Here is a 14,787-nt window from a genome sequence, read left to right as displayed (position 1 = left end):
AACTATTGGGACCCTGAGAGTTATCTAGTGTAGGTTCTTCAGTTCTACTGACTGAGATCCCAGGAGATGAAGGAGCATCAAGTAGCATCACACACATACTTTGGCCCGTATCCATTTTCTTTTTTCAAACCTACTCCTGTATAGTGTGCAGTGAGGAGTGGATGGACTTGGTCAAATAGAGTCCAAAGCTCAACACTTGAATCTTTACTACACCATGTTATGACAATATGGCCAATTTATTTTAATTTAATTTTATTTAATTTTAAGTCTCAGCTTCCCTATCTGAAAAATGGGAGATGCCTAAATTATAAAATTGTTTCGATGATCAAACAATTTAATATATGTCAAGGTCCACACACAGCACAAGATATACGGTGAGCACTCAATCAATGTGCCCCTTCCTCTTCTTAGAGAAGGTACTGGAATCTCCTGGATTTAGTAGTTTTTTCTCTCTTGTCAGCATAAGTTTATCTTCAAAAGTGTATACAGAGAACAGACCTTGAGAAAGGTCTAGCTTAAAACATAAATAGAGAGAAGATGGCTTGAGTCTAGGGCTCAAGAGGTACATTTCTATGCTCTTTTCAGAGGAGTTGGGATTCCCACCAAATGTTGAATCCCAGCTTAAAAAAGAAATTAAACTGTAACTGAAGGATCTTGTCATAATCCTGCTGCTAGTACCTAATTTATGGCCAATTAAGGGAGCACCAGGGCTTCACCCATGCAAACAGATGGCAGGCATTAGAACTGTCAACACATGGAGCTTCTTTCACAAATTTACAACTGAGGTACCATGTTATGTAAGCCAGTGATTATGCTTTATTATTCCAGAGGGAGAGCAAAAGAACATCATTGTAACTAATCATGCATGTCCAAAATTTTTTTTAAAAAAAGCTCATGGACAAGCTAGATACATGTTATTCTAAAGACGCACTCTCTGAGGATGGGTTTCTTACATTATTTTCATAATTATCTGCAGTGATTCTAAAATTCATGAAAATTGACATAAAGAAATTTGAATCTAACAGAACAATCTCTTTCCATTAATAACATTCTTGAATACATAAAGCACAACTAAGTGTATTTAGAATATCTTAATCCATGAAGAGAAATAAATGTGAACATAAGTATATCTTTGTGTCCCATAATCAGTTATGTAATCCTTACCACACTTCTTCATCAGTGTGGTAAGTTATTAGTGAAGTTAGGAGTTTAAGTAAGATGACATTTTTTGATACACTGAGATCACTGAATATTTACTAGTAATTTTTTTTATTGTTTTTAACAAAGAGTCACATATTTTCCCCCAGAAAATTAAAATCTAAGAGTCTCAACTCTATCCTTCATTTACTGTATAACTCCAATATGCAGCCATATTCTTTGTGAAAGTTGAAACATTTTCATGCTGGTTGGTAAATAGCAATGGTATGAGCTCCCTTTGTGTTTCTCCCACCGCTTTGCTCCCTGGTCCTCTGCTTCAGCCAGCCAGGAATCTCCAGACCTATCCTTGGTCCAAAAATTAGAAAAGGGTATTTGGCATATACCAGGACCAGTATCCCTGGAGAAGTAAATGGCAACCCACTCCAGTATTCTTGCCTAGAGAATCCTGTGGATAGAGGAGCCTGGTGGGCTGCTGTCCATAGGGTCGCACAGAGTCAGACACAACTGAAGCGACTTAGCATGCATGCATGCATTGGAGAAGGAAATGGCAACCCACTCCAATATCCTTGCCTGGAGAATCCCAGGGACAGAGGAGCCTGGTGGGCTGCTGTCTGCGGGGTCGCACAGAGTTGGACACGACTGAAGTGACTTAGCAGCAGCATCAACAGGACCAGTATCCATCCTGATCCATCAATTCCTGCATCATAAGACTTGTCCCAAGATGTATACAAAATATAGTAGCAAATACGTTACCAAAAAAGATTGGACATAGAGAAAAAGTCACTGGAACTGGTAGGCTGAAGACTATTTCTCAACACCCAAAATGGAGCCTAGGTATTAAAACTGAGATTAGAGCCAGACTAGGAAACTTTTACACTTATTCATTACAAAAGATAAAGATGAATGCCTGTTTCTGTATCATTTACTTGGGCTACTGAAATGAGCAAGACACAAGTTCAGTATAGGTCTGAAAACTGAGTATAGAGGGCAAACTCAGTTATATTAAATTTTGGGTTGTTATTCCTTTATCGGTGCTGGTAGCAAAACCTCCTGTTTATTCATCCTGTCCTCCACAGGTAGCTTCTTTAGCCACATCTGCATCAGTTTCCAAGGATAGTACTTCTGACCCTAACCTCTACCCAGATCTACTCTTGCTTGTGGTGGGTTGGTGCCTTCCTCCATTCCTTGTTTGCTATGGTTATTCAGTGTCAACTCCAAGTTGAAGGCAAAATAAACAAAAATACTGACTCTACTGAACCCATGCTCTGGGCTGTGTAGAATAAGCAATAGACCAGTCAGGCAGGAGTCAAGGAAGCCATCCATATCAGGACTTAGGATGTCAGAAGAGATGCAAAAAGATGGCAAAATAGTAGTTATTCGGCTTCTCTCAGGGAGGGTGCTGTTGATGTTTCTGACAAGCAACTTGGTGAAGGATGAGACTCACTAAGGCTCATGATCAAGGAGAAACAGAGGATCACAGAACTTTCCCACAAAACTGATGGGTTAGTGAAGTACAGGAGGTTTATTCTGAGTGGGGTGTGTAAATATGAAGCCTTAGCTCCAGGGCTTAAACCAAGGATAGGATAAGCTTTTCTATAAAAGGTCAGATAGTCAATATTTCACACTTTGTAAGTCAAATGACCTTGGTTGCATCTACCCAATTCTACCATAGTAATGCAAAAGCAATCAAAGACAATAAGTAAATGAACATGTCTTTGTTTCAAAAAAGATGTATGGATGATGAAATTTGAATTTCATATTGTTTTTAGAGGTCAAGAAATATTATTCATCTTTTGAAACTTTTTTGTTCCTGCCACTTAAAAATGTACAAATTATTCTCAGCTAATGGCCATACAAGAAACAGTCAATGGGCTGAATTTGACCTGTGAGCCATAGTTTGCTAACCTCTAACTTACTTAACCAATATAAAAAAATTGATTGCTGCCTCCAGTGGTCCTGTTCTGATCTTCCTCCAGGCTCTGCTCAACCTATCTTTTAAGTGAAGCAAAAACATAAAGAATACTGGTTTGAAGTGCATTCCGGGGTTGGTTTTCCCAATGCTATCTGCCAACTTGCTTTCCTCTCTCTGACACACTTCACTTCTAGTTCCCTCATCACATTATTCTTCTACAGGCACGACTCTTTCCCATTATACTCCCCACCCCTGCCACACACACATGCACTGAATTTGTGCCTCACTACAGTCCAAAATCACTGCAGATGCTGATTGAAGCCATGAAATTCAAAGACGCTTACTCCTTGGAAGGAAAGTTATGACCAACCTAGATAGCATATTAAAAAGCAGAGACATCACTTTGCCAATAAAGGTCCGTCTAGTCAAGGCTATGGTTTTTCCCGTGGTCATGTATGGATGTGAGAGTTGGACTGTGAAGAAAGCTGATCGCTGAAGAATTGATGCTTTTGAACTGTGGTGCTGGAGAAGACTCTTGGGAGTCCCTTGAACTGCAAGGAGACCCAACCAGAGCATTGTAAAGGAGATCAATCCTGGGTGTTCATTGGAAGGACTGATGCTAAAGCTGAAACTCCAATACTTTGGCCACCTCATGCGACGAGTTGACTCACTGGAGAAGAGTCTGATGCTGGGAAGGATTGGGGGTGGGAGGAGACGGGGACGACAGAGAATGAGATGGCTGGATGGCATCACCGACTCGATGGACATGAGTTTGAGTGAACTCCGGGAGTTGGTGATGGACAGGGAGGCCTGGCGTGCTGTGATTCATGGGGTCACAAAGAGTCGGACACGACTGAGTGACTGAACTGAACTGAACTGACAGTGGAAGAGCCTAACCACTGGACTGCTGGAAAGTCCCTGGTCCCTATTCTTAATTTCACTCTTGCAATCTCAAGGACTTCGCTTCAGGCGTTGTATTAATTTGAGTAGTAGGACATGGAGGTAAATATGATGGTCTGTGGGTTACTTACATTTTAATGACTTACCCCTGAAGACTGAAAAATCACAAAACTCCAGAAGGTTTTAGAATTTCAGGTGTCATGGAGGGAGAGGGGGAGAACCGTATGGAAATATTTGATGACAGTAGAATCTTTCCAGCACTGTTCTTAACCTACCATTCTCACCAGGCCAGTCTCATGAAGGCCCATGCATCCAGTGCCATGTGCCCCACCTATGCCATCTGTTTCTTTATATATATCTGTTATCTTTATATATCTACCACATGGTAAGATATATATTTGTCCACATGGTAAGACTGTGGGAACGCCAGATGCCATACAGCGTGTAGTAACACTACTTAACTGATAGGGTGATGAATTAAAAATTTTTCAGAGCCTCAGCCTGTCCCACAGTCTAAGTGGATTTTACTTTGGTTCATTTTCTAGAATGAAATCTGGGGTGATGTGAGGATATTTGCAGGATGAACACGAGAAGACAAATGTACTTTGCTAGAATGTGATCATTCAGTTGTGATCATTTGGGCTTGTCTTTTTTATGGAGCTATTATTGACTGGTGTACTTTACAAAAAAATATTTATAAGCAGGAGAGATAAAATCCAGAAGCTTGAAAGAGAGTCATTACACTGATTCATTTTAATAATGGAAGTTGAATTATAGCATGCCCTGAGCAAGCCTGGTCTAACTACGAAATAAGCACACAGCTACTGGAAAAGGGTCATATCCAGAGATAGTATTAATGGTTTAAACTTATGGAAAGAGGTGAATGTGACTGCTCTTCATCAAATATGCATGTTGTAGTGCTTTAAAATGGTACACCCTCCTCCTTTTGCAAGTAGTTATAGAAATTATATATAGCATTACCGATAAGAGAACTCACTGAGAAGGCCTGGTCTCTTGCTTCATTTACCCAAATAGAACTTACTGGTTCCTGGCCTTACGGCAGTCACTCAGACATCTAATATTTGAGGAGTTTTGAGGCAAATGTATAAATATGACACTACTTATTTCTATTCCTATTGTGTAGATGATTTCCAGCTCTAATTTGTTGAGTCCCAAACACACTGAGCTTATAGCAGTATTCTTTGGTAAATTTGACTCTGTTCAAAGTAAAAGAAGTTCACAGTCATTAGCACGTTGGTAGGTCATTAGTTAAAATTTAGCACTTTTTTGTTTAAAAATTCTTATTAAAAATGTTTTAGATATTTATCAAGTTAGTCAAAAAGTCATAGCAGAAATTCAGGATACAGAAAGTACAAGGAATTGTCACAGACCCCTGGTCAGTAAGAGACCATTCATGGAAAACATTCCTCTTCCCCCATCCTTCACTCTACCCTCTCCAACTTGCTCTGCTGAGACTAAGAACTAGACCTTGTTACGGAGAATTGTTTATGGAACTGGATACTATTGGCATTTTGAATCAGAGAGTTGGTTTTGGTGGAGGGCTGTCCTGTACACTGTAGAATGTTTAGTGGGATCTTGACCTCTACCCACTAAATACAAGTAACATTCCCTGAAAACCCCAAGGTGACAACAGAAAGTGTCCCCAGATATTTCCAAGTGTCCCTCAGGGGGAAATCACCCTTGCTGGGAAGGACACAGCCACAGCTAGCTAGATGGCAGTAAAGTGCTCTGATGCCATAGCAGTAGAACTTATGCCAGAGGTGTTCCAGAGAAAGCTGCTCATAACAGGGAAACTGCCTGAGGGGAGGTGTGCTGGGGAAGCTGCTGGCTGCTTGATATTGCTGAACTCCAAGTACTGTAATAGCCATACCCTGGAGAAGGTTGTACAAAATCCGAGCAATCTGACTGGAGCCAGGAAGCAAATTGCTTTATTCTTGCAGTATCGCCCCAGTGGCAAAATTTCAGTGCCAGCTGGCAAAGAAAAAAATTAAACAGCCCAATCCATTTTTTATAGAGCAGTTAAAAAGGGCGAATTTAGAACTGAAAAACAATAAATAAATCAATAACCAGTACAGATTACAAGCTAAATCCTATTCCAAGGTCCAGAGCCATAAATAGCAAAGTCTTTGTCTCAGTTCAATTCAGTGCAGTTTAGTCGCTCAGTCATGTCCAACTCTTTGAGACCCCATGGACTGCAGCACTCCAGGCCTCCTTGTCCATCACCAACTCCCGGAGTCCACCCAAACTCATGTCCATTGAGTTGGTGATGCCATCCAACCATCTCATCTTCTGTCATCCTCTTCTCCTGCCCTCAATCTTTCCCAGCATCAGGGTCTTTTCACATGAGTCAGCTCTTCACATCAGGTGGTCAAAGTATTGGAGTTTCAGCTTCAACATCAGTCCTTCCAATGAACACTCAGTACTTATCTCCTTTAGGATGGACTGGTTGGATTTCCATGCAGGCCAAGGGACTCTCAAGAGTCCTCTCCAACACCACAATTCAAAAGCATCCATTCTTCAGTGCTCAGATTTCTTTATAGTCCAACTTTCACATCCATGCATGACTACTGGAAAAACCATAGTTTTGACTAGATGGACCTTACTTGGCAAAGTAATGTCTCTGTTTTTTAATATGCTGTCTAAGTTGGTCATTACTTTACTGCCAAGGAGTAAATGTCTTAATTTCATGCATGGGATCTTTTAAAGGAGGTCACCATTATCTTCACTACTTCCACCATAGTTTGACCCCAGGTAAATCCTGAAAGATGGTGCTGTGAAAGTGCTGCACTCAATATGCTGGCAAATTTGGAAAACTCAGCAATGGCCACAGGACTGGAAAAGGTCAGTCTTCATTCCAATCCCAAAGAAAGGCAATGCCAAAGAATGCTCAAACTACCGCACAGTTGCACTCATCTCACACGCTAGTAGAGTCATGCTCAAAATTCTCCAAGCCAGGCTTCAGCAATATGTGAACCGTGAACTCCCAGATGTTCAAGCAGGTTTTAGAAAAGGCAGAGGCACCAGAGATCAAATTGCCAACATCCGCTGGATCATGGAGAAAGCAAGAGAGTTCCAGAAAACCATCTATTTCTGCTTTATTGACTATGCCAAAGCCTTTGACTGTGTGGATCACAATAAACTGTGGAACATTCTGAAAGAGATGGGAATACCAGACCCCCTGCCCTGCCTCTTGAGAAACCTGTATGCAGGTCAGGAAGCAACAGTTAGAACTGGACATGGAACAACAGACTGGTTCCAAATAGGAAAAGGAGTACGTCAAGGCTGTATATTGTCACCCTGCTTATTTAACTTATATGCAGAGTACATCATGAGGAACGCTGGGCTGGAAGAAGCACAAGCTAAAATGATTTCCGGGAGAAATATCAATAACCTCAGATATGCAGATGACACCCTTATGGCAGAAAGCGAAGAGGAACTAAAAAGTCTCTTGATGAAAGTGAAAGAGGAGAGTGAAAAGGTTGGCTTGAAGCTCAACATTCAGAAAACGAAGATCATGGCATCTGGTCCCATCACTTCATGGGAAATAGATGGGGAAACAGTGGGAAGAGTGTCAGACTTTATTTTTTTGGGCTCCAAAATCACTGCAGATGCTGATTGCAGCCATGAAATTAAAAGACGCTTACTCCTTCAAAGGAAAGTTATGACTAACCTAGATAGTATATTAAAAAGCACAAACATTACTTTGCCAACAAAGGTCCATCTAGTCAAGGCTATGGTTTTTCCCATGGTGATGTATGGATGTGAGAGTTGGACTGTGAAGAAGCTGATCCCTAAAGAATTGATGCTTTTGAACTGTGGTGTTGGAGAAGACTCTTGGGAGTCCCTTTGACTGAAAGGAGATCCAACCAGTCCATTTTAGAGGAGATCAGTCCTGGGTGTTCATTGGAAGGACTGATGCTAAAGCTGAAACTCTAATACTTTGGCCACCTCATGCGAAGAGTTGGCTCACTGGAAAAGACTGATGCTGGGAAGGATTGGGGCGGGAGGAGACAGCGACAACAGAGAATGAGATGGCTGGATGGCATCACCGACTCGATGGACATGGGTTTGAGTGAACTCCAGGAGCTGGTGATGGACAGGGAGGCCTGGCGTGCTGTGATTCATGGGGTCACAAAGAGTCAGACACGACTGAGTGACTGAACTGAACTGAAATAGCAGGGAGGGAACTCAGCTCCACCCATCAATAGAAAATTGAATTAAAGATTTACTGAGCATGGCCCTGCCCATCAGAACAAGACACAGTTTTCCCCTCAGTCAGTCTCTCCCATCAGGAAGCTTCCATAAGCCTCTTACCTTTATCCATCAGAGGGCAAATAGACTGAAAACCACAATCACAGAAAACTAAGCAATCTAATCACATGGACCACAGCCTTGTCTAACTCAATGAAACTATGACCTATGCCATGTAGGACCACCCAAGACGGATGGGTCATGGTGGAGAGGTGCTTCTTCTGTCTTGGGAGACTTGGCAATGTGGTCCACTGCAGAAGGAAATGGCAAACCACTTCAGTATCCTTGCCTTGAGAACCCCATGAACAGTATGAAAAGTCTGTGTCTGCCTTGGGGTAATTCCTGATCAATACAGGTGCATTAAAAACCATGAGAAATTGCCATTTCAGTATGGGAACAATAAAAATGGCAGGGGGGAGGGGGAACTAAATCTGGAGAAATGTGTTATGCCTGTAGCACTCAAAAGGACTTATAGGACAAAGGGATATGCGAGTCAAATCTAAAGTTTGAATAGGGATTTTACAAGTTAAGAAGGGAGGGTAAATATAGCTCCTGTGAAAGGAAGGGCAGACACAAATATGAGGAATTTGAAAATGTTATTGAACAGTAAAAAGTGGAATATACCAAGAAAAGAGGATTATGTGTCAAGGAACTGAACAGAGAACTAGACAGTGAACTAGCCTGGAAGAAACTGTTAGAAAGAGATGGGGGCAGATAATAAAGAAATAAAGAAATCTCCTAATAATCTCAATGGGTTGCCATTTCCTTCTCCTAGCAGCAGCAAAGGTATATGATTTATCCTCGGGGCAATAAGGAGCCATCAGAAGATAGCTGCTACTACAGTTTGTAAATATTTGCTTTTGAAGGATGGGAATAGAAGATCAGTTCCAATGGGATGAACTCAAACAGGGAAACTAATAGGAGACTAACGCAACAGTCCTAGGGGTTGCTCACTAGAGTTTAAGAGTCTAAATTTAAATCTAACTTGGGGTGTGTGTGTGTGTGTGTGTGAGTTTCTCAGTCATGTCCAGTTCTCAATCCCATGGACTGTAGTCTGCCAGACTTCTCTGTCCATGGACTTCTCCAGGCAAGAATACTGGAATGGGTAGAGATTCCCTTCTCCAGGGAACTTTTCTGACCCAGGGACCAAATCCAAGTCTCCTGCATTGCAGGTGGATTCCTAACCATCTGAGCCATCAGGGAAGCCTCAAAGCAGATTTCGGGGAATAATTAAATATGAGATGTCAACAAAAAAGTGCTTCTGTCTTGGGAGACTTGGAAGAGGTCAATAATAGATCAAAATTATGAAAGACAGAACAGGTTCAGATGAAAGTACTGGGCAACTCGGTTAAGGATATAAGTTCAGACTGTCAAAATGGTATTCAGATATTCAGATGGAGAAGTCCATTGACAGAAATGAGTTGTTTTCTTTTTTCCTGACAATCAGATGATAAAATGGATTGTGATATTGGATTTCACCATGTATCAATTTTAAAATACCACAAACATAGCTTTGGTTTTGTTAATTACAAGAACTGTTTTATTTTACACCAAGGAGTAAATAATTCCTTTTTCCCCGTTAATGCTTAAAACCTTTCTATATTTCTGAGGCTTGCATTTTTTTTCCATTGAATGTTTAAGAACTGTTATTCAGGAGAGCCATGGCGGCCTCTGAGGTGGTGGCGGTGGATCCCGCGACTCTCGCCTCGGGCGCCCCGGCCGTCCCAGCAGCCTCGAGGGGAGCCGCCGCCGCCTCGGGTCACTGGGTGCCCCCCGGGCGGCTGAGAGGCAGCCGGCCGCAAGCACCGCCGGCAAGGCAGCAGCCCTCGGGTTCGGCGCCGCCGGCCCGGGAGCTCATCCAGCTGTCGGTGAGCGAGCTGTCCCGGGCCATGCGGACCAACATCCTATGCACGGTGCGCGGCTGTGGCAAGATCCTGCCCAACAGCCCCGCACTCAACATGCACCTGGTCAAGAGCCACCGCCTGCAGAATGGCATAGTAAATCCAACAGTAAGAAAAAATTTGAAAACTGTACCGAAATTCTCCTGTTGTCCAATTGAAGGATGGCCCTGACAGACCATTTTCTCAATTTTCTCTTGTAAATCAGCACTTTATGAAAATGCATGCTGCAAAGAAGCATAAATGTAGTAAGTGCAGCAATTCATATGGGACCGAGTGGGACTTGAAAAGACATGCAAAGGACTGTGGCAAGACCTTCCAGTGCACATGTGGCTGTCCCTATGCCAGCAGGACTGCGTTACAGTCCCAATCTACCGAACTGGCCATGAGATCCCTGCAGAACACAGGGATCCACCTAGTAAGAAAAGGAAAATGGAAAACTGCCTGCACAACCAGAAGCTGTCCAGTAAGACCGTTGAATCACTGAGCAACCAACCAATTCCGCGACCAGACGCTCCAGAACTAGAAACTTCAGAAATAAAGCTGGTGGCTTCCTTTGAAGACTCTTGCAGCTCTAATGCCAAACAACAGACTCTTCCAGCAGCTCCAGGGTACCCTCAGAAGTTGCTTTTACCAAAGCCCAAAGTGGCTTTGGTCAAACTCCCCGTCATGCAGTTTTCTCCCGTGCCTGTCTTCGTGCCTGCAGCCGACTCCTCGGCCCAGCCTGTGGTGTTGGGTGTCGACCATCAGGGCTCTGCGCCCGGGGCCGTGCACTTACTGCCCTTGTCCATCGGAACCCTGATCCTCAGCCTGGATTCGGAGGCCTGCTCTCTCAAGGAGAGCCTCCCTCTTTCAAAAGTTGTCAATCCTGTTGCTGTTGAGCCGATTAGCACAGGTATTCAAGTGAACTTGGGTAAAAGTCCATTTAGCCCATTACAAGAACTCGGGAACACATGTCAGAAGAACAGCATTTCTTCCATCAATGTACAGACAGACCTGTCCCACACCACACCACAGTTCATGCCGTCTGCACAGTGGGCCAGCCCTGACTCTTCTGTGTCATCCTGTTCGCAAACTGATTTGACATTTGGTTCCCAGGTTTCCCTTCCCATTAGTGTTCAAACTCAGACTTTTTTTGCCCAGTTCTAAGGTAACCTCATCCATCGCTGCTCAGACTGATGCATTTATAGATGTCAGTTTCCAGCCAGGTGGGATCTCCAGAGAAACTCAGACCAGCGGAATGCAGAGTCCAGCAGATGACCGAGTACAGATGGACCAAGCTGTAATGTGTGGAGACATTTTTGAGAGTGTCCATTCATCATACGGTGTGTCTACAGACAATATTATAAGCAGCAGCTTAGTAGCAGAGACTGTAACTCATGACTTGTTACCTCAGAACCACCCTAAAACTTTAACTCAAGATATTGAGAAATCCACACCAATTATAAACTTCAGTGCGCCAATAGTATGTTTCATCAGAACATGACAGATAATCAGACCCAAACCATGGGTTTATTAAGTGATCTAGAAAACATCTTGTCAAGTAACCTACCTGGTCAAACCCTGGACAATCATAGTCTTTTGTCTGACACGAATACTGGACCTGACACCCAGCTCCCATCCGGCCCAACCCAGAATCCTGCAATTGATTTTGATATTGAAGAGTTCTTTTCAGCCTCAAATATACAGACACAAACCGAGGAGAGTGAGCTTAGCACCATGACCACTGAGCCAGTCTTGGAGACGCTGGACATAGAAACCCAAACTGACTTCTTCCTTGCAGACCCTTCTGCCCAGGCCTACAGTTGTAGAGGAAATTCTAGCTTCTTAGGCCTTGAGATGTTTGACACGCAGACACAGACAGATCTGAACTTCTTTTTAGACAGTAGCCCTCGTCTGCCACTGGGAAGTTTCCTGAAACACTCCAGCTTTTCCATGAGTACTGATTCATCTGACACAGAGACCCAGACTGACGGAATCTCCACTGCTAAAAACCTGCCTGCCCTGGAAAGCAAAGTTCAGTTGAACAGTACCGAAACACAGACCATGAACTCTGACTTTGAAACTTTGGGCAGCTTATTCTTCACCAGCAATGAAACTCAGACAGCAATGGATGACTTTCTTCTGGCCGACCTGGCCTGGAACACGATGGAATCTCAGTTCAGCTCTGTTGAAACCCAAACGTGTGCAGAACTACACGCAGTCTCCAACTTCTGAAAGCGGAGTCCACATGGGGGATGGATTCACAGTTCCCTTCTGGATTTAGGAGAGGAAGAACAGGGACAACAGTATTAACTCTATTGAATGGAGTCGACGATAAAGAACTGTTATTCAGAGACTCAGCAGTGTCTTTGGAGTTCATAAGCCAGTTGTGTGAATGAATAAGAAAAATCTGAAAACTTTTAATTTAAAAAATCAATCTTAATTTCTTCAATTATAAAAGGAAGAGTTGAAATTTCATATTTGAATTCTCTTTATAAGTTTTCTGTGTAGAGTTTTGGCTATTAATTTGGGAAAGGGATTATAGTGCCTCTGGTGCTCTTAAAGATAAAGCAGGAAGGGAGATGCCAGGATCAGTTTCTGAGAGAAGCTTAACAATCACTTTAAAAATCAATAGTGTAATTACTAGGTTTGAAAGCTGAATTCTGCTTCAGCTATTCCCATTGCTTCTTTTGTAGAGTTTAGTGGTTTTGCTTACTTTAGTAGGCACACTTCCTGGTGAGACTGTTATTACAGGCCCAGTTGGGTCATAAAGATCTAAAACTTTCCTTTTCTCTTCATTATGCCTAGCAGTTGGTACTTATTTTGAAACTCACAGCATAGACACATGAATTGGATTAGCATCAGCTACAATAACACTGAAATTTTATTTCAAGACTAAGCTTTGATTAAAAAGAAGAACTTTGCAGAATTTACTAGTTTGGATGAAGTGTAATGGTCATATTATGCACCACCTGGCTACAATCATGTAATTGAACTAATATTAAAACAAAAATCAGAATGCAAAGACAAATCATTATTTGGTAGTTAATAAAGGTGATGTCCTCCCAGATGAGTGAAAGAGAGTATATTTTCATCTGGATGAGAAATCTAATTGTGCTGAGTGAAAACTTTTATTTATTGTGTTGTACTCACAGGGTTGTTTTTTTTTCTCTTTGTCTTGTTTTTACCTTTTTATATAGTTGTCAGGTAATTATAACCTTATTAGCTGCTCCCTAAGAAAAATTAGAAAGCACAGAAAAATATAAATATAATCCCACCATTCAAAGGTAACTACTGTTATTTTTTCAGTGAAAAGTGAAAGTGTTAGTCACTCAGTTGTGTCCAACTCTCTGTGACCCTAGGGACTGTAGCCTGCCAGGTTCCTCCATCCATGGGATTTTCCAGACAAAAATACTGGAGTACACGTGTCTCTTTCAATTCTGGTTTCCTCGGTGTGTATGCCCAGGAGTGCGATTGCTGGATCATATGGCAGTTCTATTTCCAATTTTTTGAGGAATCTCCACACTGTTCTCCATAGTGGCTGTACTAGTTTGCATTCCCACCAACAGTGTAAGAGGGTTCCTTTCTCTCCACATCCTCTCCAGCATTTATTGCATGTAGACTTTTGGATAGCAGCCATTCTGACTGGTGTGAAATGGTATCTCATTGTGGTTTTGATTTGCATCTCTCTGATTATGAGGGACATTGAGCATTTTTTCATGTGTTTGTTAGCCATCTTTATGTCTTCTTTGGAGAAATGTCTGTTTAGTTCTTTGGCCCATTTTTTGATTGGGTCATTTATTTTTCTGGAATTGAGCTGCAGGAGCTGCTTGTATAATTTGGAGATTAATCCTTTATCCGTTGCTTCATTTGCTATTATTTTCTCCCATTCTGAAGGCTGTCTTTTCACCTTACTTATAGTTTCCTTTGCTGTGCAGAAGCTTTTGATTTTAATTAGGTCCCATTTGTTTATTTTTGCTTTTATTTCCAATATTCTGGGAGGTGGGTCATGGAGGATCCTGCTGTGATTTATGTCGGAGAGTGTTTTGCCTACGTTCTCCTCTAGGAGTTTTATAGTTTCTGGTCTTACATTTAGCTCTCTAATCCATTTTGAGTTTATTTTGGTGTATGGTGTTAGGAAGTGTTCTAGTTTCATTCTTTTACAAGTGGCTGACCAGTTTTCCCAGCAACACTTGTTAAAGAGACTGTCTTTTCTCCATTTGATATTCTTGCCTCCTTTGTCAAAGATGAGGTGTCCATAGATGCGTGGATTTATCTCTGGGCTTTCTATTTTGTTCCATTGATCTATAATTCTGTCTTTATGCCAGTACCATACTGTCTTGATGACTGTGGCTTTGTAGTAGAGCCTGAAGTCTGGCAGGTTAATTCCCCCAGTTCCATTCTTCTTCCTCAAGATTGCTTTGGCTATTCGAGGTTTTTTGTATTTCCATACAAATTGTGAGATTATTTGTTCTAGTTCTGTGAAAAATATCTTTGGTAGCTTGATAGGGATTGCATTGAATGTATAAATTACTTTGGGTAGTATACTCATTTTTAAAATATTTATTCTTCCAATCCATGAACATGGTATATTTCTCCATCTATTAGTGTCCTCTTTGATTGCTTTCAGTAGTGTTTTATAGTTTTCTATGTACAAGTCTTTTG

General features: G+C 41.9%; 1 protein-coding gene and 1 pseudogene across 4 annotated transcripts in view; both read left to right on the top strand.

Moving 5' to 3' along the window:
• The window catches only part of PRKG1 (protein kinase cGMP-dependent 1), a 1,472,222-nt gene that overhangs the window by 1,290,208 nt on the left and 167,227 nt on the right, over nucleotides 1-14,787 (top strand). The gene's annotated exons all lie outside the window — the stretch shown is intronic.
• On the top strand, nucleotides 9,904-13,473 carry LOC129555588 (ATM interactor pseudogene; annotated as a pseudogene).

The sequence above is a fragment of the Moschus berezovskii genome, chromosome 12, assembly GCF_049115385.1.
Source record: "Moschus berezovskii isolate FMDL1 chromosome 12, NW_MosBer_1.0, whole genome shotgun sequence".
In the NCBI taxonomy this organism is placed as follows: Eukaryota; Metazoa; Chordata; class Mammalia; order Artiodactyla; family Moschidae; genus Moschus; species Moschus berezovskii.
This window is presented reverse-complemented; position numbering and strand designations above follow the sequence as displayed.